This window comes from Salmo salar, chromosome ssa03 (genome assembly GCF_905237065.1).
Source record: "Salmo salar chromosome ssa03, Ssal_v3.1, whole genome shotgun sequence".
NCBI lineage: Eukaryota > Metazoa > Chordata > Actinopteri > Salmoniformes > Salmonidae > Salmo > Salmo salar.
This window is the reverse complement of record NC_059444.1, coordinates 96,133,702-96,154,404: the sequence shown is the minus strand read 5'-3', so window position 1 is coordinate 96,154,404 and position 20,703 is coordinate 96,133,702. Positions and strand designations below refer to the sequence as shown.

At 43.8% G+C, this 20,703-nt stretch overlaps 1 protein-coding gene across 1 annotated transcript in view; it reads right to left on the bottom strand.

Annotated features, from left to right (window-relative positions):
* LOC106592509 (F-box/LRR-repeat protein 16) overlaps positions 1-20,121 on the bottom strand; it is a 59,055-nt gene extending 38,934 nt beyond the window's left edge. Inside the window, exon 1 of the mRNA XM_045715912.1 lies at positions 19,701-20,121. The gene's annotated coding sequence lies outside the window, so the exon portion shown is untranslated. The remainder of the gene's footprint in view (positions 1-19,700) is intronic.
* Positions 20,122-20,703: the final 582 nt, after the last annotated feature.

Here is a 20,703-nt window from a genome sequence, read left to right as displayed (position 1 = left end):
ATATCCTGGAAGTATCCTCTACAACTGAGCTGAACATATAGAGAGCTTTATATCCTGGAAGTATCCTCTACAACTGAGCTGAACATATAGAGAGCTTTATATCCTGGAAGTATCCTCTACAACTGAGCTGAACATATAGAGAGCTTTATATCCTGGAAGTATCCTCTACAACTGAGCTGAACATATAGAGAGCTTTATATCCTGGAAGTATCCTCTACAACTGAGCTGAACATATAGAGAGCTTTATATCCTGGAAGTATCCTCTACAACTGAGCTGAACATATAGAGAGCTTTATATCCTGGAAGTATCCTCTACAACTGAGCTGAACATATAGAGAGCTTTATATCCTGGAAGTATCCTCTACAACTGAGCTGAACATATAGAGAGCTTTATATCTTGGAAGTATCCTCTACAACTGAGCTGAACATATAGAGAGCTTTATATCCTGGAAGTATCCTCTAGAACTGAGCTGCCCATATAGAGAGCTTTATATCCTGGAAGTATCCTCTACAACTGAGCTGAACATATAGAGAGCTTTATATCCTGGAAGTATCCTCTACAACTGAGCTGGACATATAGAGAGCTTTATATCCTGGAAGTATCCTCTAGAACTGAGCTGCCCATATAGAGAGCTTTATATCCTGGAAGTATCCTCTACAACTGAGCTGAACATATAGAGAGCTTTATATCCTGGAAGTATCCTCTACAACTGAGCTGAACATATAGAGAGCTTTATATCCTGGAAGTATCCTCTACAACTGAGCTGAACATATAGAGAGCTTTATATCCTGGAAGTATCCTCTACAACTGAGCTGAACATATAGAGAGCTTTATATCCTGGAAGTATCCTCTAGAACTGAGCTGAACATATAGAGAGCTTTATATCCTGGAAGTATCCTCTACAACTGAGCTGAACATATAGAGAGCTTTATATCCTGGAAGTATCCTCTACAACTGAGCTGAACATATAGAGAGCTTTATATCCTGGAAGTATCCTCTACAACTGAGCTGAACATATAGAGAGCTTTATATCCTGGAAGTATCCTCTACAACTGAGCTGAACATATAGAGAGCTTTATATCCTGGAAGTATCCTCTACAACTGAGCTGAACATATAGAGAGCTTTATATCCTGGAAGTATCCTCTACAACTGAGCTGAACATATAGAGAGCTTTATATCCTGGAAGTATCCTCTACAACTGAGCTGAACATATAGAGAGCTTTATATCCTGGAAGTATCCTCTACAACTGAGCTGAACATATAGAGAGCTTTATATCCTGGAAGTATCCTCTACAACTGAGCTGAACATATAGAGAGCTTTATATCTTGGAAGTATCCTCTACAACTGAGCTGAACATATAGAGAGCTTTATATCCTGGAAGTATCCTCTAGAACTGAGCTGCCCATATAGAGAGCTTTATATCCTGGAAGTATCCTCTACAACTGAGCTGAACATATAGAGAGCTTTATATCCTGGAAGTATCCTCTACAACTGAGCTGGACATATAGAGAGCTTTATATCCTGGAAGTATCCTCTAGAACTGAGCTGCCCATATAGAGAGCTTTATATCCTGGAAGTATCCTCTACAACTGAGCTGAACATATAGAGAGCTTTATATCCTGGAAGTATCCTCTACAACTGAGCTGAACATATAGAGAGCTTTATATCCTGGAAGTATCCTCTACAACTGAGCTGAACATATAGAGAGCTTTATATCCTGGAAGTATCCTCTACAACTGAGCTGAACATATAGAGAGCTTTATATCCTGGAAGTATCCTCTACAACTGAGCTGAACATATAGAGAGCTTTATATCCTGGAAGTATCCTCTACAACTGAGCTGAACATATAGAGAGCTTTATATCCTGGAAGTATCCTCTACAACTGAGCTGAACATATAGAGAGCTTTATATCCTGGAAGTATCCTCTACAACTGAGCTGAACATATAGAGAGCTTTATATCCTGGAAGTATCCTCTACAACTGAGCTGAACATATAGAGAGCTTTATATCCTGGAAGTATCCTCTACAACTGAGCTGAACATATAGAGAGCTTTATATCCTGGAAGTATCCTCTACAACTGAGCTGAACATATAGAGAGCTTTATATCCTGGAAGTATCCTCTACAACTGAGCTGAACATATAGAGAGCTTTATATCCTGGAAGTATCCTCTACAACTGAGCTGAACATATAGAGAGCTTTATATCCTGGAAGTATCCTCTACAACTGAGCTGAACATATAGAGAGCTTTATATCTTGGAAGTATCCTCTACAACTGAGCTGAACATATAGAGAGCTTTATATCCTGGAAGTATCCTCTAGAACTGAGCTGCCCATATAGAGAGCTTTATATCCTGGAAGTATCCTCTACAACTGAGCTGAACATATAGAGAGCTTTATATCCTGGAAGTATCCTCTACAACTGAGCTGGACATATAGAGAGCTTTATATCCTGGAAGTATCCTCTAGAACTGAGCTGCCCATATAGAGAGCTTTATATCCTGGAAGTATCCTCTACAACTGAGCTGAACATATAGAGAGCTTTATATCCTGGAAGTATCCTCTACAACTGAGCTGAACATATAGAGAGCTTTATATCCTGGAAGTATCCTCTACAACTGAGCTGAACATATAGAGAGCTTTATATCCTGGAAGTATCCTCTACAACTGAGCTGAACATATAGAGAGCTTTATATCCTGGAAGTATCCTCTACAACTGAGCTGAACATATAGAGAGCTTTATATCCTGGAAGTATCCTCTACAACTGAGCTGGACATATAGAGAGCTTTATATCTTGGAAGTATCCTCTAGAACTGAGCTGAACATATAGAGAGCTTTATATCTTGGAAGTATCCTCTACAACTGAGCTGAACATATAGAGAGATTTATATCCTGGAACTAAGGGACAGAGGGATGGAGGATCTCTCTCTAGTAGACTGAAGTGTTTCTCAATGATGGTCATGGGATCCCAAAGGGGCCAACACTAGACTAGTTTCATCCTGGTCCTGGGGTCCCAAAGGGGCCAACACTACATTTACATTTAAGTCATTTAGCAGATGCTCTTATCCAGAACGACTTACAAATTGGTGCATTCACCTTATGATATCCAGTGGAACAACCACTTTACAATAGTGCATCTAAATCTTTTATGGGGGGGGGATTAGAAGGATTACTTTATCCTATCCCAGGTATTCCTTAAAGAGGTGGGGTTTCAGGTGTCTCCGGAAGGTGGTGATTGACTCCGCTGTCCTGGCGTCGTGAGGGAGCTTGTTCCACCATAGGGGTGCCAGAGCAGCAAACAGTTTTGACTGGGCTGAGCGGGAACTGTGCTTCCCCAGAGGTAGGGGGGCCAGCAGGCCAGCGGTGGATGAGCGCAGTGCCCTCGTTTGGGTGTAGGGCCTGATCAGAGCCTGAAGGTACGGAGGTGCCGTTCCCCTCACGGCTCCGTAGGCAAGCACCACGGTCTTGTAGCGGATGCGAGCTTCAACTGGAAGCCAGTGGAGAGAGCGGAGGAGCGGGGTGACGTGAGAGAACTTGGGAAGGTTGAACACCAGACGGGCTGCGGCATTCTGGATGAGTTGTAGGGGTTTAATGGCACAGGCAGGGAGCCCAGCCAACAGCGAGTTGCAGTAATCCAGACGGGAGATGACAAGTGCCTGGATAGGACCTGCGCCGCTTCCTGTGTGAGGCAGGGTCGTACTCTGCGAATGTTGTAGAGCATGAACCTACAGGATCGGGTCACCGCCTTGATGTTAGTGGAGAACGACAGGGTGTTGTCCAGGGTCACGCCAAGGTTCTTAGCACTCTGGGAGGAGGACACAATGGAGTTGTCAACCGTGATGGCGAGATCATGGATCGGGCAGTCCTTCCCCGGGAGGAAAAGCAGCTCCGTCTTGCCGAGGTTCAGCTTGAGGTGGTGATCCGTCATCCACACTGATATGTCTGCCAGACATGCAGAGATGTGATTCGCCACCACTAGACTAGTTTCATCCTGGTCCTGGGGACCCAAAGGGGCCAACACTAGACTAGTTTCATCCTGGGGTCCCAAAGGGGCCAACACTAGACTAGTTTCATCCTGGGGTCCCAAAGGGGCCAACACTAGACTAGTTCCATCCTGGGGTCCCAAAGGGGCCAACATTAAACTAGTTTCATCCTGGGGTCCCAAAGGGGCCAACACTAGACTAGTTTCATCCTGGGGTCCCAAAGGGGCCAACACTAGACTAGTTCCATCCTGGGGTCCCAAAGGGGCCAACATTAAACTAGTTTCATCCTGGTCCTGGGGTCCCAAAAGGGGTTCACACCTGATTCCAATAATCAACTCATCATCAAACCTTTGATTAGTGGAATCAGGTGTGTATTCAATTGAAAACATACAGAACCAGACGGAAGCAAACAGATGCAAAACGGAACAAAACAGGGAAGGACCTACCTGAATATGTCCAATAGAAACTCTCCTTTTCATTGCAAAACATTTTCCGTTGCGAAACGTGTTGCAACTGTTTGCTATGGTGTTCACTAATGAATACACCCCAGGTGTTTAGGTCAAAACTAAAATGTGCATGGCCCCTTTGGGACCCCAGGATGAAACTAGTGCAGTGTTGGCCCCTTTGGGACCCCAGGATGAAACTAGTGCAGTGTTGGCCCCTTTGGGTCCCCAGGACCAGGATGAAACTAGACTAGTGTTGGCCCCTTTGGGACCCCAGGATGAAACTAGTGCAGTGTTGGCCCCTTTGGGACCCCAGGACCAGGATGAAACTTGTCTAGTGTTGGCCCCTTTGGGACCCCAGGACCAGGATGAAACTAGACTAGCGTTGGGCCCCGACCCGACTCTGCCTGCCTGCCGTTCTGTACCTTACTGACTCTGCCCCAGATTACCGACTTCTGCCTTCCCCCTGTTTTGTAAATAAACATCTGTGATTCGAACTGTCTGCATCTTATCCTGAGTTCTGATAGTGAGTGAGAGAGAAAAGAGAGAGAGAGAAGAGAGAGAGAAAAAAGAGAGAGAAACGGGAGAGAAAGAGAGAGAGAAAGAGAGAGAAAGAGAATAGAGAGAGAGAAAAAAGAGAGAGAAATGAGAGAGAGAGAGAGAGAGAGAGAAAGAGAGAATAGAGAGAAAGAAAAAAGAGAGAGAGAGAGGGCTGTAATGGTTTGCAGTCCCTCTTGCCACTGCCATATGTGCCAGGGCAACTCAGCAGTGGGGGTTAGGGGAGAGAAAGGAAGGGTGGAGAGAGGGATGGAGGGAAGGGATGAGAGAAGGAGAGAGAGGTTCCTCAGAGTGGATGGTCTTGGCAGTTAGTGTCTGAGAGGATTTGATCTTTAAAAGCATTTTCTCTGTCCACTTTCCCTCTACCAGTGCAGATGGAGAAAAGGATGGAGCGAAGGAGGGAGGGAGGGTGAGATGTAGGGATGGAGGGGAGGGAGAGAGTAGTCTGCCTTATCAGTGTTAGACCAGCTGGTGACCTGAAGCGTAGGACACTGCTGTTCAATCAAAGCCTGAAACCAGAAGTTTCTGGAGTAAGCCAAAACAAGGTTCTTCTAATCCGAAGGAGAAAGATTGATCAACTGAACAATGTGTACAGCGTTGACGCAAAGACAAGAACACAGCTTCATTGCAAATCAATTCAAACCTGCTTCTTTGCAACAGGGCAAACATGTTTATTTGTATTTCTCTCTCTCAGGAGCGGTCAAGCAAGCGAGGGGGGAGAGAGAAAGAGAGAGGAGAGATATCAGCGTTGTGACATACAGAGAGACAGAGAATGAGAGAAGGAGAGATATCAGCGTTGTGAAGTACAGAGAGACAGAGAATGAGAGAAGGAGAGAGATCAGAGTTGTGAAGTACAGAGAGAGAGAAGGAGAGAGATCAGAGTTGTGAAGTACAGAGAGACAGAGAATGAGAGAAGGAGAGAGATCAGAGTTGTGAAGTACAGAGAGAGAGAAAGAGAGAGATCAGAGTTGTGAAGTACAGAGACAGAGGATGAGAGAAAATGAAAAAGGGTGCATTTCTCAGTTCTCTCCCAGCCCCTCATCCCTCCCTCGCCATCTCCATATTTCTCCTCTGTCCCCCTTCCACCCCCTCTCCATCTCTCTCCACCCCCTCTCCATCGCTCTCCACCCCCTCTCCATCGCTCTCCACCCCCTCTCCATCTCTCTCCACCCCCTCTCCATCTCGCTCCACCCCCTCTCCATCTCTCTCCACCCCCTCTCCATCTCTCTCCACCCCCTCTCCATCTCTCTCCACCCCCTCTCCTTCTCTCTCCACCCCCTCTCCTTCTCTCTACCCCCTCTCCATCTCTCTCCACCCCCTCTCCTTCTCTCTCCACCCCTCTCCTTCTCTATACCCCCTCTCCATCTCGCTCCACCCCCTCTCCATCTCTCTCCACCCCCTCTCCATCTCTCTCCACCCCCTCTCCATCTCTCTCCACCCCCTCTCCATCTCTCTACCCCTCTCCATCTCTCTCCACCCCCTCTCCATCTCTCTCCACCCCCTCTCCATCTCTCTCCACCCCCCTCTCCATCTCTCTCCACCCCCTCTCCTCTCTCTCTCAATTCAATTCAATTAAAATTGCTTTACTGGCATGATGTACATATTGTACATATTGTAATGTAATTGTAATGTACATATTGCCAAAGCGTACACTGAAAATTAAATTATTAATTTACAATATTAACCCTCAAGCTACCGACATATTTGACATACATCGATTACCAACCGGGGTAATTTTGACCCCAAGAAGAAACGATTTTAGAAAAAGCTACAATCACAGAAAAAATATAAATTTCTTTCTTATCAAAACATCATTACACAAGTAATTAATGTTATCTGAAATAGAAAATGACCAAAATAGACTGTTATTTTAATAGAATGTGCAGCTTTTTTCCACATCAGTACTAAAATCATTTGATTATAAATCAAATAAAATTTTATTGGTCACAAACACATGGTTAGCAAATGTTAATGCGAGTTTAGCGACATGCTTGTGCTTCTAGTTCCGACAGTGCAGTAATATCTAACAAGTAATATCTAACAATTCCCCAACAACTACCTAATACACACAAATCTAAAGGGGTGAATGAGAATATGTACATATAAATATATGGATGACCGATGGCCGAGCGGCATAGGCAAGGTGCAATAGATGGTATAAAATACAGTATATACATGTGATATGAGTAATGTATGATATGTAAACATTATTAAAGTGGCATTGGGGAGGGTGTGGCTCAGTTGGTAGAGCATGGTGTTTGCAATGCCAGGGTTGTGGGTTCGATTCCCACGGGGGACCAGTACGGAAGAAAACAAACGTATGAAATGTATGCATTCACTACTGTAAGTCGCTCTGGATAAGAGCGTCTGCTAAATGACTAAAATGTCAAATTTAAAGTGGCATTGTTTAAAGTGACTAGTGATCCATTTGTTAAAGTGGCCAGTGATTGGGTCTCAGTGTAGGCAGCAGCCTTTCTGAGTTAGTGATTGCAATTAAGTAGTCTGATGACCTTGAGATAGAAACTGTTTTTCAGTCGCTCGGTCCCAGCTGTGATGCACCTGTACTGACCTCGCCTTCTGGATGATAACGGTGTGAACAGGCAGTGGTTTGGGTGGTTGTTGTCCTTGATGATATTTTTGGCCTTCCTGTGACATCGGGTGCTGTAGGTATCATGGAGGGAAGGTAGTTTGCCCCCGGTGATGCGTTGTGCAGACCGCACCACCCTCTGGAGAGCCTTGCGGTTGAGGGTGGTGCAGTTGCCGTACCAGGCGGTGATACAGCCCGACAAGATGCTCTCGATTGTGCATCTGTAAAAGTTTGTCAGGGTTTTGGGTGACAAGACAAATTTCTTCAGCCTCCTGAGGTTGAAGATGCGCTGTTGCGCCTTCTTCACCACACTGTCTGTGTGGGTGGACCATTTCAGGTTGTCCATGATGTGTACGCCGAGGAACTTAAAATGTTCCACCTTCTCCACTGCTGTCCTTTCGATGTGGATAGGGGGGGGGGGGGGGGTTCTCCCTCTGCTGTTTCCTGAAGTCCACAATCATCTCCTTTGTTTTGTTAACGTTGAGTGAGAAGTTGTTTTCCTGACACCACACTCTGAGTGCCCTCACCTCCTCCCTACAGGCTGTCTCGTGGTTGGTAATCAAGCCTACTACTGTTGTCGTCTGCAAACTTGATGATTGAGTTGGAGGCATGCATGGCCACGCAGTCGTTGGTGAACAGGGAGTACAGGAGGGGACTGAGCACGCACCCTTGTAGGGCCCCAGTGTTGAGGGTCAGCAAAGTGGAGATGTTGTTTCCTACCATCACCACCTGGGGTTGGCCAGTCAGGAAGTCCAGAAACCAATTGCACAGGGCGGGGTTGAGACCCAAGGCCTCCAGCTTGATGATGAGTTTGGAGGGTACTATGGTATTGAATGCTGAGCTGTTGTCAATGAACAGCATTCTTACATAGGTATTCCTCTTGTACAGATGGGATAGGGCAGTGTGCAGTGTGATGGTGATTGCATCGTCTGTGGACCTGTTGGGGCGGTATAAAAATTGAAGTGGTTCTAGGGTGTCAGGTAAGGTGGAGGTGATATGATCCTTGACTAGTCTCTCAAAGCACTTCACGATGACAGATGTGAGTGCTATGGGGCGATAGTTATTATTTTTGCCTTCATTTTTCTTTGCCTTCTTCTTGGGAACAGGAACAATGGTGACCATGTTGAAGCATGTGGGGACAGCAGACTGGGATAGGGAGCGATTGAATATGACCGTATACACACCAGCCAGCTGGTCTGCGCATCCTCTGAGGACGCAGCTAGGGATGCCGTCTGGGCCAGCAGTCTTGCGAGGGTTAACACGTTTAAATATTTTACTCAAATCGGAAACAGAAAAGGGGGGGGGGGTGCAGTCCTTGTTAACGGGCCGCGACGGTGGCACTGTATTATCCTCAAAGCGGGCAAAGAAGGTGTTAAGTTTGTCTGGAAGCAAGATGTTGGTGACTGTGACGTGGCTGGTATTGTTTTTGTAGTCCGTGATTTCCTGTAGATCCTGCCACATACAGTTGAAGTCGGAAGTTTACATGCACTTAGGTTGGAGTCATTAAAACTTGTTTTTCAACCACTCCACAAATTTCCTGTTAACAAACTCGGTTAGGAAATCTACTGTGTGCATGACACAAGTAATTTTTCCAATAATTGTTTACAGATACATTATTTCACTTATAATTCACTGTATCACAATTCCAGTGGGTCAGAAGTTTACATACACTAAGTTGACTATGCCTTTAAACAGCTTGGAAAATTCCAGAAAATGATGTCATGGTTTTAGAAGCTTAGAAGCTCATTTGAGTCAATTAGAGGTGTACCTGTGGATGTATTTCAAGGCCTACCTTCAAACTCAGTGCCTCTTTGCTTGACATCATGGGAAAATCAAAAGAAATCAGCCAAGACCTCAGAAAAACAATTGTAGACCTCTACAAGACTGGTTCATCCTTGGGAGCAATTTCCAAATGCCTGAAGGTACCACGTTCATCTCTACAAACAATAGTACGCAAGTATAAACACCATGGGACCATGCAGCCGTCATACTGCTCAGGAAGGAGAAGCGTTCTGTCTCCTAGAGATTAACGTACTTTGGTGCGAAAAGTGCAAATCAATCCCAGAACAAAAGCAAAGGACCTTGTGAAGATGCTGGAGGAAACAGGTACAAAAGTATCTATATCCAAAATAAAACGAGACCTATATCGACATAATTTGAAAGGCCGCTCAGCAAGGAAGAAGCCACTGTTCCAAAGTCGCCATAAAAAAGCCAGACTATGGTTTGCAACTGCACATGGGGACAAAGATCGCAGTTTTTGGAGAAATGTCCTCTGGTCTGATGAAACAAAAATAGAAATGTTTGGACATAATGACCATCGTTATGTTTGGAGGAAAATGGGGTAGGCTTGCAAGCCGAAGAACACCATCCCAACCGTGGAGCACAGGGGTGGCAGCATCATGTTGTGGGGGTGCTTTGCTGCAGGAGGGACTAGTGAACTTCACAAAATAGATGGCATCATGAGGTAGGAAAATTATGTGGATATATTGAAGCAACATCTCAAGACATCAGTCAGGAAGTTAAAGCTTGGTCACAAATGGGTCTTCCAAATGGACAATGACCCCAAGCATACTTCCAAAGATGTGGCAAAATGGTTTAAGGACAACAAAGTCAAGGTATTGGAATGGCCATCACAAAGCCCTGACCTCAATCCTATAGAAAATTTGTGGGCAGAACTGAAAAAGTGTGTGCGAGCAAGGAGGCCTACAAGCCTGACTCAGTTACACCAGCTCTGTCAAGAGGAATGGGCCAAAATTCCCCCAATTTATTGTGGGAAGCTTGTGGAAGGCTACCCGAAATGTTTGACCCAAGTTAAACAACTTAAAGGCAATGCTACCAAATACTAATTGAGTGTATGTAAACTTCTGACCCACTGGGAATGTGACGAAATAAATATTATTCTGTTATTCTATTATTCTGACATTTCATATTCTTAAAATAAAGTGGTGATCCTAACTGACCTAAAACAGGGAATTTTTACTAGGATTAAATGTCAGGAATAGTGAAAAACTGAGTTTAAATGTATTTCGCTAAGGTGTATGTAAACTTCCGACTTTAACTGTACGTCTCGTGTCTTAGCCGTTGAATTGCAAATCCACGTTGTCCCTGTACCGGCATTTCACTTGTTTGATTGCCTTGCGGAGGGAATAACTACACTGTTTATATTCAGCCATATTTCCAGACCTCTTTCCCTGTTTAAATGCAGTGGTTCGCGCATTCAGTTTTGCGCGAATGCCGCCATCCATCCATGGTTTCTGGTTAGGGTAGGTTTTAATAGTCACAGTGGGTACAACATCTACAATGCACTTCTTTATAAACTCACTCACCGAGTCAGCGTATAGATCGATGTTGTTATCTGAGGCTGACCGGAACATATCCCAGTCCGCATGATCAAAACAATCTTGAAGCGTGGATTCCGATTGGTCAGACCAGCGTTGAATGGTTCTAGTCACTGGTAAATCCTGTTTGAATTTCTGCCTATAAGCAAGATGGCGTTGTGGTCGGATTTGCCGAAGGGAGGGCGGGGGAGGGCTTTGTACGCATCACAGAAGTTAAGAGTAGCAGTGATTGAGTGTATTACGTGTAGTACAATCAATATGCTGATAGAATTTAGGTAGCCTTCTTCTCAAATTTGCTTTGTTAAAATCCCCAGCTACAATAAACGCAGCCTCAATATATGGTTTCCAGTTTACATAGAGTCCAGTGAAGTTCCATGAGGGCCGTCTTGGTGTCTGCTTGAGGGGTATGTACATAGCTGTGACGATAGCTGACGAGAATTCTCTTGGGAGGTAAGGAATTCTAGGTTGGGTGAGAAGAAGGATTTGAGTTCATGTATGTTGTTATGATTACACCATGAGTCGTTAATCATAAGAGAGAGGTGTTTATCTCTGTCGGAGCCATGCATGGAGAAGCCCGGTGGCTGAACCGATTCCGACAACATATCCCGAGAGAGCCATATTTACGTGAAACAGAGAATGTTACAATCTCTGATATCTCTCTGGATGGCAACCCTTGCTCCAATTTTGTCTACCTTGTTGTCAAGAGACTGGACATTGGCGAGTAGTATACTCAGGAGTGGTGGGCAATGTGCACGTCAACGTAGCCTGACCAGGAGGCCGCTGCGTCTTCCCCTTCTGCGGTGCCGTTGTTTTGGGTCGGCTACTGGAATTAGATCCATTGTCCTGGGTGGTGGTCCAAACAGAGGATCCACCTCGGGAAAATTGTATTCCTGGTCGTAATGTTGGTAAGTTGACGTCGCTCTTATATCCAATAGTTCTCCCGGCTGTATGTAATAAGACTTAAGATTTCCTGGGGTAACAATGTAAGAAATAATACATAAAAAAAACAAAATACTGCATAGTTTTCTAAGGACTCGAAGAGAAGGGCGGGGGTGAGATAGTATAGTATCATTTAGTTTTCAGAATTTTGATAATATTAATTTTGTTATTTATGCTGTAAACACGACTGCCATTTAAAGTGGCAGTGCACCAACATTTGAAATATACTTAATTGTATTGATAAAAATGCATTCAATTCACTTCAAAAAGTGATCTTGAGAGACAGCGACCATAAATATAGCTTAGTTTTCTTTATTTAGAAGACAGCATTAGCATCACTGTTGGGAGTGGTAGGGGATTTGGCAGCATGATTTTAAATGCCAAAATCCTTTAAGTTACTTTAAACCAATGGGTAAAGCACCCAAAACACCTTAACAAGTTGCACATAAAGAATTTTGGAGGATGTTAAAGGAATTATGGTATTTATATAATATTTTCAGTAGAATAAGATTTTTTCCAAGAATACACACCAATACAGCACTATGTGTACATTCAGAGGGTAGCTGTTCTACTGTCACGCCCTGGCCATAGAGAGGTTTTTTATTCTCTATTTTGGTTAGGCCAGGGTGTGACTAGGGTGGGCATTCTATGTTCCTTTTTCTATGTTCTTTATTTTCTATGTTTTGGCCGGGTATGGTTCTCAATCAGGGACAGCTGTCTATCGTTGTCTCTGATTGGGAACCATACTTAGGTAGCCCTTTTCACTCCTTGTGTTATGGGAAATTGACTTTGTTTATGGCACATAGCCATTAGCTTCACGTTTGTTGGGTAGTGTTTATTGTTTTGTTCGGCGTCTTTTCAAATAAAAAGAATATGTACGCTCACCACGCTGCAACTTGGTCCTCTCCTTTCAACCGGCGTGACATCTATCAAGTATTTATACCACTGACAGACTTTATGAGCTGCTGGTTTCAGTACTACAGCTCTACCAAGTATTTATACCACTGACAGGCTTTATGAGCAGCTGGTTTCAGTACTACAGCTCTACCAAGTATTTATACCACTGACAGGCTTTATGAGCAGCTGGTTTCAGTACTACAGCTCTACCAAGTATTTATACCACTGACAGACTTTATGAGCTGCTGGTTTCAGTACTACAGCTCTACCAAGTATTTATACCACTGACAGACTTTATGAGCTGCTGGTTTCAGTACTACAGCTCTACCAAGTATTTATACCACTGACAGACTTTATGAGCTGCTGGTTTCAGTACTACAGCTCTACCAAGTATTTATACCACTGACAGACTTTATGAGCTGCTGGTTTCAGTACTACAGCTCTTTTATTTTATTTTATTTATTTCACCTTTATTTAACCAGGTAGGCAAGTTGAGAACAAGTTCTCATTTACAATTGCGACCTGGCCAAGATAAAGCAAAGCAGTTCGCCAACATACAACAACACAGAGTTACACATGGAGTAAAACAACATACAATCAATGATGCAGTAGAAAAAAATAAAATAAAATAAATAAGACTATATACAATGTGAGCAAATGATGTGAGATAAGGGAGGTAAAGGCAAAAAAATGCCATGGTGGAAAAGTAAATAAAGTATAGCAAGAAAAACACTGGAATGGTAGATTTGTAGTTTGAAGAAAGTTCAGAGATAAAATATAAATAATATGGTGCAAAGGAGCAAAATAAATAAATACAGTAGGGGAAGAGGTAGTAGTTTGGGCTAAATTATAGATGGGCTATGTACAGGTGCAGTGATCTGTGAGCTGCTCTGACAGCTGGTGCTTAAAGCTAGTGAGGGAGATAAGTGTTTCCAGTTTCAGAGATTTTTGTAGTTCGTTCCAGTCATTGGCAGCAGAGAACTGGAAGGAGAGACGACCAAAGGAGGAGTTGGCTTTAGGGGTGACCAGAGAGATATACCTGCTGGAGCGCGTGCTACAGGTGGGTGCTGCTATGGTGACCAGTGAGCGGAGATAAGGGGGGACTTTACCTAGCAGGGTCTTGTAGATGACCTGGAGCCAATGTGTTTGGCGACGATTATGAAGCGAAGGCCAGCCAACGAGAGCGTACAGGTCGCAGTGGTGGGTAGTATATGGGGCTTTGGTGACAAAACGGATGGCACTGTTATAGACTGCATCCAGCTTGTTGAGTAGGGTATTGGAAGCTATTTTGTAAATGACATCGCCGAAGTCGAGGATTGGTAGGATGGTCAGTTTTACGAGGGTATGTTTGGCAGCATGAGTGAAGGATGCTTTGTTGCGAAATAGGAAGCCAATTCGAGATTTCACTTTGGATTGGAGATGATTGATGTGAGTCTGGAAGGAGAGTTTACAGTCTAACCAGACACCTAGGTATTTGTAGTTGTCCACAAATTCTAAGTTAGAACCGTCCAGAGAAGTGATGCTGGACAGGCGGGCAGGTGCAGGCAGCGATCGGTTGAAGAGCATGCATTTAGTTTTACTTGTGTTTAGGAGCAGTTGGAGACCACGGAAGGAGAGTTGAATGGCATTGAAGCTCGTCTGGAGGGTTGTTAACACAGTGTCCAAAGAAGGGCCAGAAGTGTACAGAATGGTGTCGTCTGCGTAGAGGTGGATCAGAGATTCACCAGCAGCAAGAGCGACATCATTTATGTATACAGAGAAAAGAGTTGGCCCAAGAATTGAACCCTGTGGTACCCCCAAGCTCTACCAAGTATTTATACCACTGACAGACTTTATGAGCAGCTGGTTTCAGTACTACAGCTCTACCAAGTATTTATACCACTGACAGACTTTATGAGCTGCTGGTTTCAGTACTACAGCTCCACCAAGTATTTATACCACTGACAGACTTTATGAGCAGCTGGTTTCAGTACTACAGCTCTACCAAGTATTTATACCACTAACAGACTTTATGAGCTGCTGGTTTCAGTACTACAGCTCTACCAAGTATTTATACCACTGACAGACTTTATGAGCTGCTGGTTTCAGTACTACAGCTCTACCAAGTATTTATACCACTGACAGGCTTTATGAGCTGCTGGTTTCAGTACTACAGCTCTACCAAGTATTTATACCACTGACAGACTTTATGAGCTGCTGGTTTCAGTACTACAGCTCTACCAAGTATTTATACCACTGACAGACTTTATGAGCTGCTGGTTTCAGTACTACAGCTCTACCAAGTATTTATACCACTGACAGACTTTATGAGCAGCTGGTTTCAGTACTACAGCTCTACCAAGTATTTATACCACTGACAGGCTTTATGAGCTGCTGGTTTCAGTACTACAGCTCTACCAAGTATTTATACCACTGACAGACTTTATGAGCTGCTGGTTTCAGTACTACAGCTCTACCAAGTATTTATATCCACTGACAGACTTTATGAGCTGTTTTGACTGCAACTAAGCCTATACAGTGGGATCATAAATTACTGACACCCTTGATAAAAATGAGCAATAATGAATGTATATAATAAATAATTCAAATACTGAGGTATATTGTACGCAACAAAATTGAGGAAATATTATTTTATACCAATACTATTGCTCATTTTTTTTATTAAAAAGGTAGGGGTCAAAATGATTGACACCCCTAAAGAGTCTTACAAATATAGTAGTCAAAAGTTTAGTATTTGGTCCCATATTCCCTAGCACGCAATGACTCTCTCTCCCCACCACTGTTATTATCTGACCCTGCTGGTCATCTATGAACGTTTGAACATCTTGGCCATGTTCTGTTATAATCTCCACCCGGCACAGCCGGAAGAGGACTGGCCACCCGTCATAGCCTGGTTCCTCTCTAGGTTTCTTCCTAGGTTCTTGCCTTTCTAGGGAGTTTTTCTTAGCCACCGTGCTTCTACATCTGCATTGCTTGCTGTTTGGTGTTTTAGGCTGGGTTTCTTTACAGCACTTTGTGACATCAGCTGATGTAAAAAGGGATTTATAAATACATTTGATTGATTGATTTGATCATCAAGCTTGTGACTCTACAAACTTGTTGGATGCATAACGTACTGCGTCATTTTGGAGTCACTTTTATTTCTATTGGGCACAAAATAATCTGTGTGTTAGTAGAACAGGTTTGTGAACTCAGCCCCAGGATCAGCTGGATGAGGGGACTATTTTCTTTGCTCAGCTCTTGGCATTGCAGGGCTTGGTAATAATATGAAAGGGGGTCACTGTATTTTAGATGTTTCCAAAACTGAATTGCTAATTTTTGAGTTGTATTATTAGTGGATATTGTCCCAGTTCTGCCCTGCATGCACTGCCTGTAGTTTTATCTCTCTCTCTCTCTCTCCACACTAGCCCCGCTCTCTCTCCCCCCACAAGCCCCCTCTCTCTCCCCCACAAGCCCCCCTCTATCTCTCTCTTCCCACAAGCCCCTCTCTCTGTCCCTCTTCATCTCTCTCTCCACCAGCCCCTCTCTCTGTCCCTATTCCCTCCCCTATCGCTCTCTTTCTCTCCACCAGCCCCTCTCTCTGTCCCTCTTCCCTCCCCCCTCTCTCTCTCTCTTTCTCCCTGCCAACCCCTCTCTCTGTTTCTCTCCCCACCAGCCCCCCTCTCTGTCCCTCGCTCTGTCCCTCTTCCCTCCCCCTCTCTCTATCTCTCTCTTTCTCTCCCCACCAGCCCCTCTTCCCTTCCCCTCACTCTCTCTCTCTTTCTCTCCCCACCAGCCCCTCTCTGTCCCCCTTTCCTCCCGCTCTCTTGAACTCTCTCAATTCAATTAAATTTCAATTCAAGGGGCTTTATTGGCATGGGAAACAGATGTTAACATTGTCAAAGCAAGTGAAATAGATAATAAACAAAAGTGAGAAAAAAAACAATAGGGGTGTCAAAAATAAACAATCCCCCCTCTCTCCCTCTCCATCTCTTTCATTAGCTTAGTTGTTTAGAGCATGCTGATCAGCTCTTTCATTAGCGTAGTTGTTTAGAGCATGCTGATGAGCTCTTTCATTAGCTTAGTTGTTTAGAGCATGCTGATCAGCTCTTTCATTAGCTTAGTTGTTTAGAGCATGCTGATCAGCTCTTTCATTAGCGTAGTTGTTTAGAGCATGCTGATCAGCTCTTTCATTAGCTTAGTTGTTTAGAGCATGCTAATCATCTCTTTCATTAGCGTAGTTGTTTAGAGCATGCTAATCATCTCTTTCATTAGCTTAGTTGTTTAGAGCATGCTAATCATCTCTTTCATTAGCTTAGTTGTTTAGAGCATGCTAATCATCTCTTTCATTAGCGTAGTTGTTTAGAGCATGCTAATCATCTCTTTCATTAGCGTAGTTGTTTACAGCATGCTAATCATCTCTTTCATTAGCTTAGTTGTTTAGAGCATGCTGATCAGCTCTTTCATTAGCTTAGTTGTTTAGAGCATGCTAATCATCTCTTTCATTAGCGTAGTTGTTTAGAGCATGCTAATCATCTCTTTCATTAGCGTAGTTGTTTAGAGCATGCTAATCATCTCTTTCATTAGCGTAGTTGTTTAGAGCATGCTAAACATCTCTTTCATTAGCTTAGTTGTTTAGAGCATGCTAATCATCTCTTTCATTAGCTTAGTTGTTTAGAGCATGCTAATCATCTCTTTCATTAGCGTAGTTGTTTAGAGCATGCTAATCAGCTCTTTCATTAGCGTAGTTGTTTACAGCATGCTAATCATCTCTTTCATTAGCTTAGTTGTTTAGAGCATGCTAATCATCTCTTTCATTAGCTTAGTTGTTTAGAGCATGCTGATCAGCTCTTTCATTAGCTTAGTTGTTTAGAGCATGCTAATCATCTCTTTCATTAGCGTAGTTGTTTAGAGCATGCTAATCATCTCTTTCATTAGCGTAGTTGTTTAGAGCATGCTAATCATCTCTTTCATTAGCGTAGTTGTTTAGAGCATGCTAATCAGCTCTTTCAGTCTCCTGGAAGCTCTCTGGACTAAGAAGGTATTTTCCTGTGTTTAGGCTGCTAAACACACCAGGGTTAGAGAGGGATACAGAGGAGGGTAGGGTAGGGGAGAGTAGGGGAGAGGAGAGGGAGGAGGGGAGAGGGAAGGTGTGTCCTCCAGCTGTCCATTTCTCTAGGGATCAAGCAGGAAGTACTGTATATAGCCCTATTGCATTTTGGTAGATGGAGTTCTCCTGCACTGTACTCTACAGAGAATACAGCTTCATAAGGGTAGACTCCTGTCTTGGGCTATTGGGAACTGGTGATGTACTTGTAAATGTTTGGGTGGTGGTGTTGGGCTATTGGGAACTGGTGATGTACTTGTACATGTCTGGGTGGTGGTGTTGGGCTATTGGGAACTGGTGATGTACTTGTAAATGTCTGGGTGGTGGTGTTGGGCTATTGGGAACTGGTGATGTACTTGTACATGTCTGGGTGGTGGTGTTGGGCTATTGGGAACTGGTGATGTACTTGTAAATGTCTGGGTGGTGGTGTTGGGCTATTGGGAACTGGTGATGTACTTGTAAATGTCTGGGTGGTGGTGTTGGGCTATTGGGAACTGGTGATGTACTTGTAAATGTCTGGGTGAGGGTGTTGGGCTATTGGGAACTGGTGATGTACTTGTAAATGTCTGGGTGGTGGTGTTGGGCTATTGGGAACTGGTGACGTACTTGTAAATGTCTGGGTGAGGGTGTTGGGCTATTGGGAACTGGTGATGTACTTGTAAATGTCTGGGTGAGGGTGTTGGGCTATTGGGAACTGGTGATGTACTTGTAAATGTCTGGGTGAGGGTGTTGGGCTATTGGGAACTGGTGACGTACTTGTAAATGTCTGGGTGAGGGTGTTGGGCTATTGGGAACTGGTGATGTACTTGTAAATGTCTGGGTGATGGTGTTGGGCTATTGGGAACTGGTGATGTACTTGTAAATGTCTGGGTGAGGGTGTTGGGCTATTGGGAACTGGTGATGTACTTGTAAATGTCTGGGTGAGGGTGTTGGTTTGTTGGTGTGGAATGTACACGCTTGTGGGAAAGAATATCCTCCCGTGAAGACAATCAACTCTATTCTATTCTATTCTATTACATTCTATTACATTCTATGTCCAGTTCATCATGTAGAATCAAACCTTTATCCTATAGCAGAAACAGTTCCTCCTATGCTGTAGCTATGTTGTAATACCATTAGGCTAAACTGATTTAGGCCTATGCTTTCCTGTGCTGCACTGATAATAGCCTAATAAACTATGCTGTAACACGGTTACATAGCCTACTGTTATATGCCTATGTTACAGGGGAGGGGACTGGTGTGGCCTCTGACTGGTAGCCTAATACATGGAGATAGTCAGAATACCCTAACTAATCGCCATTATACAATTATACTGTATAGAATAGATAAGGCTGCACAATTTACAGAATAGGCCTATTAGCGCGTTTACGTCATAGGCGTGGGAAAGGTTGGCGTCATATGTTTGCGGCCGCGTTCCTATTTTCCCAGCCCGCTGCTGCGGCTCGCACTGTGCTGCGTACCGAGGCAAGACAAAGACTCGCGACATCATCTACACATACAGCGATAACAGGAATACAATTATAATTTCTGTGTTTTCATAATCACTTCTATCGATGGTATATCTTTCAATCTCGTTACCAATCATAATCGATAAATAGCCTAGGCTATCTCTGTGCCGTTGAGCAATGAACGGTTATCCATCCAGCCGATCGCAGGCTAGATCCAACTCCTCTGTCGCTGGATGATTTCACCGAGGACAGGGTGGTGTTGCTGAATGGTTACATGGTGATCCGTGATCGATAATGTAGCCTATCTGTTATCAGGTTGAGAGGGCTGATCACAATGTATCAGTTCAGCTCATCAGCATCAGTCCTTCGGTGAGAATAAGAAGAATCAAACCGCTGAATGCTCTGCGCATCCCTTACCTCTCATACGCTGCTCACTCGGTCATTACTCCATGATCGGCGAAATGTCCCGGTTTACTCTGGTCACGTTTCCCTCAACGTTACAGCTCGCAAGAGAAGAAATAAATCTATAACCCTAGAAACGGCAGCAGCAGCAGCCCTTCCCGTTACCGGCTGTGCCTGGTGGAGGCAAGAGGGACACCCTCCGGTACTGATGCCATCGACGCGTCAATCCGATCCTTAAATCCGGAGGCGGATAAAAAAAAACGCGTCTGTTATGCAAAATAGATGTTTTACCCTCAAAATCCGTTAACGGTCAAATAAGGGGCATCCGATACCTCTTCATTCAATATGCGTCCACTGTCACACAAAGCGTGAATTTCCTCTCTCGCTCTCTCTCGATTGCTCGCTCTGTCTCGCTCTCTCCTCCTTTCTCCTCTTCTCTCCTATTGGCCGGCCTCTCACGTGTGTGTCGTGAACAACATTAGCCTGAGCAACAGTTGTGGAATCGGCGATTCACCTTCAAAATAAAAGATCCTATTGAAACTGATGCAAACGGATGAAAATATTGGAATCATGCCACAATTGCTCGAGATCACGCAAAACAAGGTTGGAGTTTTGTTACATAAATAAAAATAAATACAATAATTAGTCAATTTGACAAGAACAAAAAATCTGTTGAAATCACTTTGTGGATGTATAGACTTCAGGATTGCATTAGGGCATAGTTATATTACAATGTACAGCCTTACCTATGGATCTGGGGTCCATGAAACGGTCTATCAGCCTACTCAGTGACACCCACAGAACACACCTGCAATGAGTTGTCATTGTCTTATCGCAGGACATGAACTGTGGCAAATCACCTTCCCAGTCAGTCTATTGTGCGTATTGAACATTCATATTGCCATGTACAGCCTTTATGTACCTTTATTTAGTCAGGGAGTCACCAGTGAAACCAGTGACTCTTTTACAAGGGAGCCCTGCATGTACAATTTCATGAAATAGATTAAAAAATAAAATA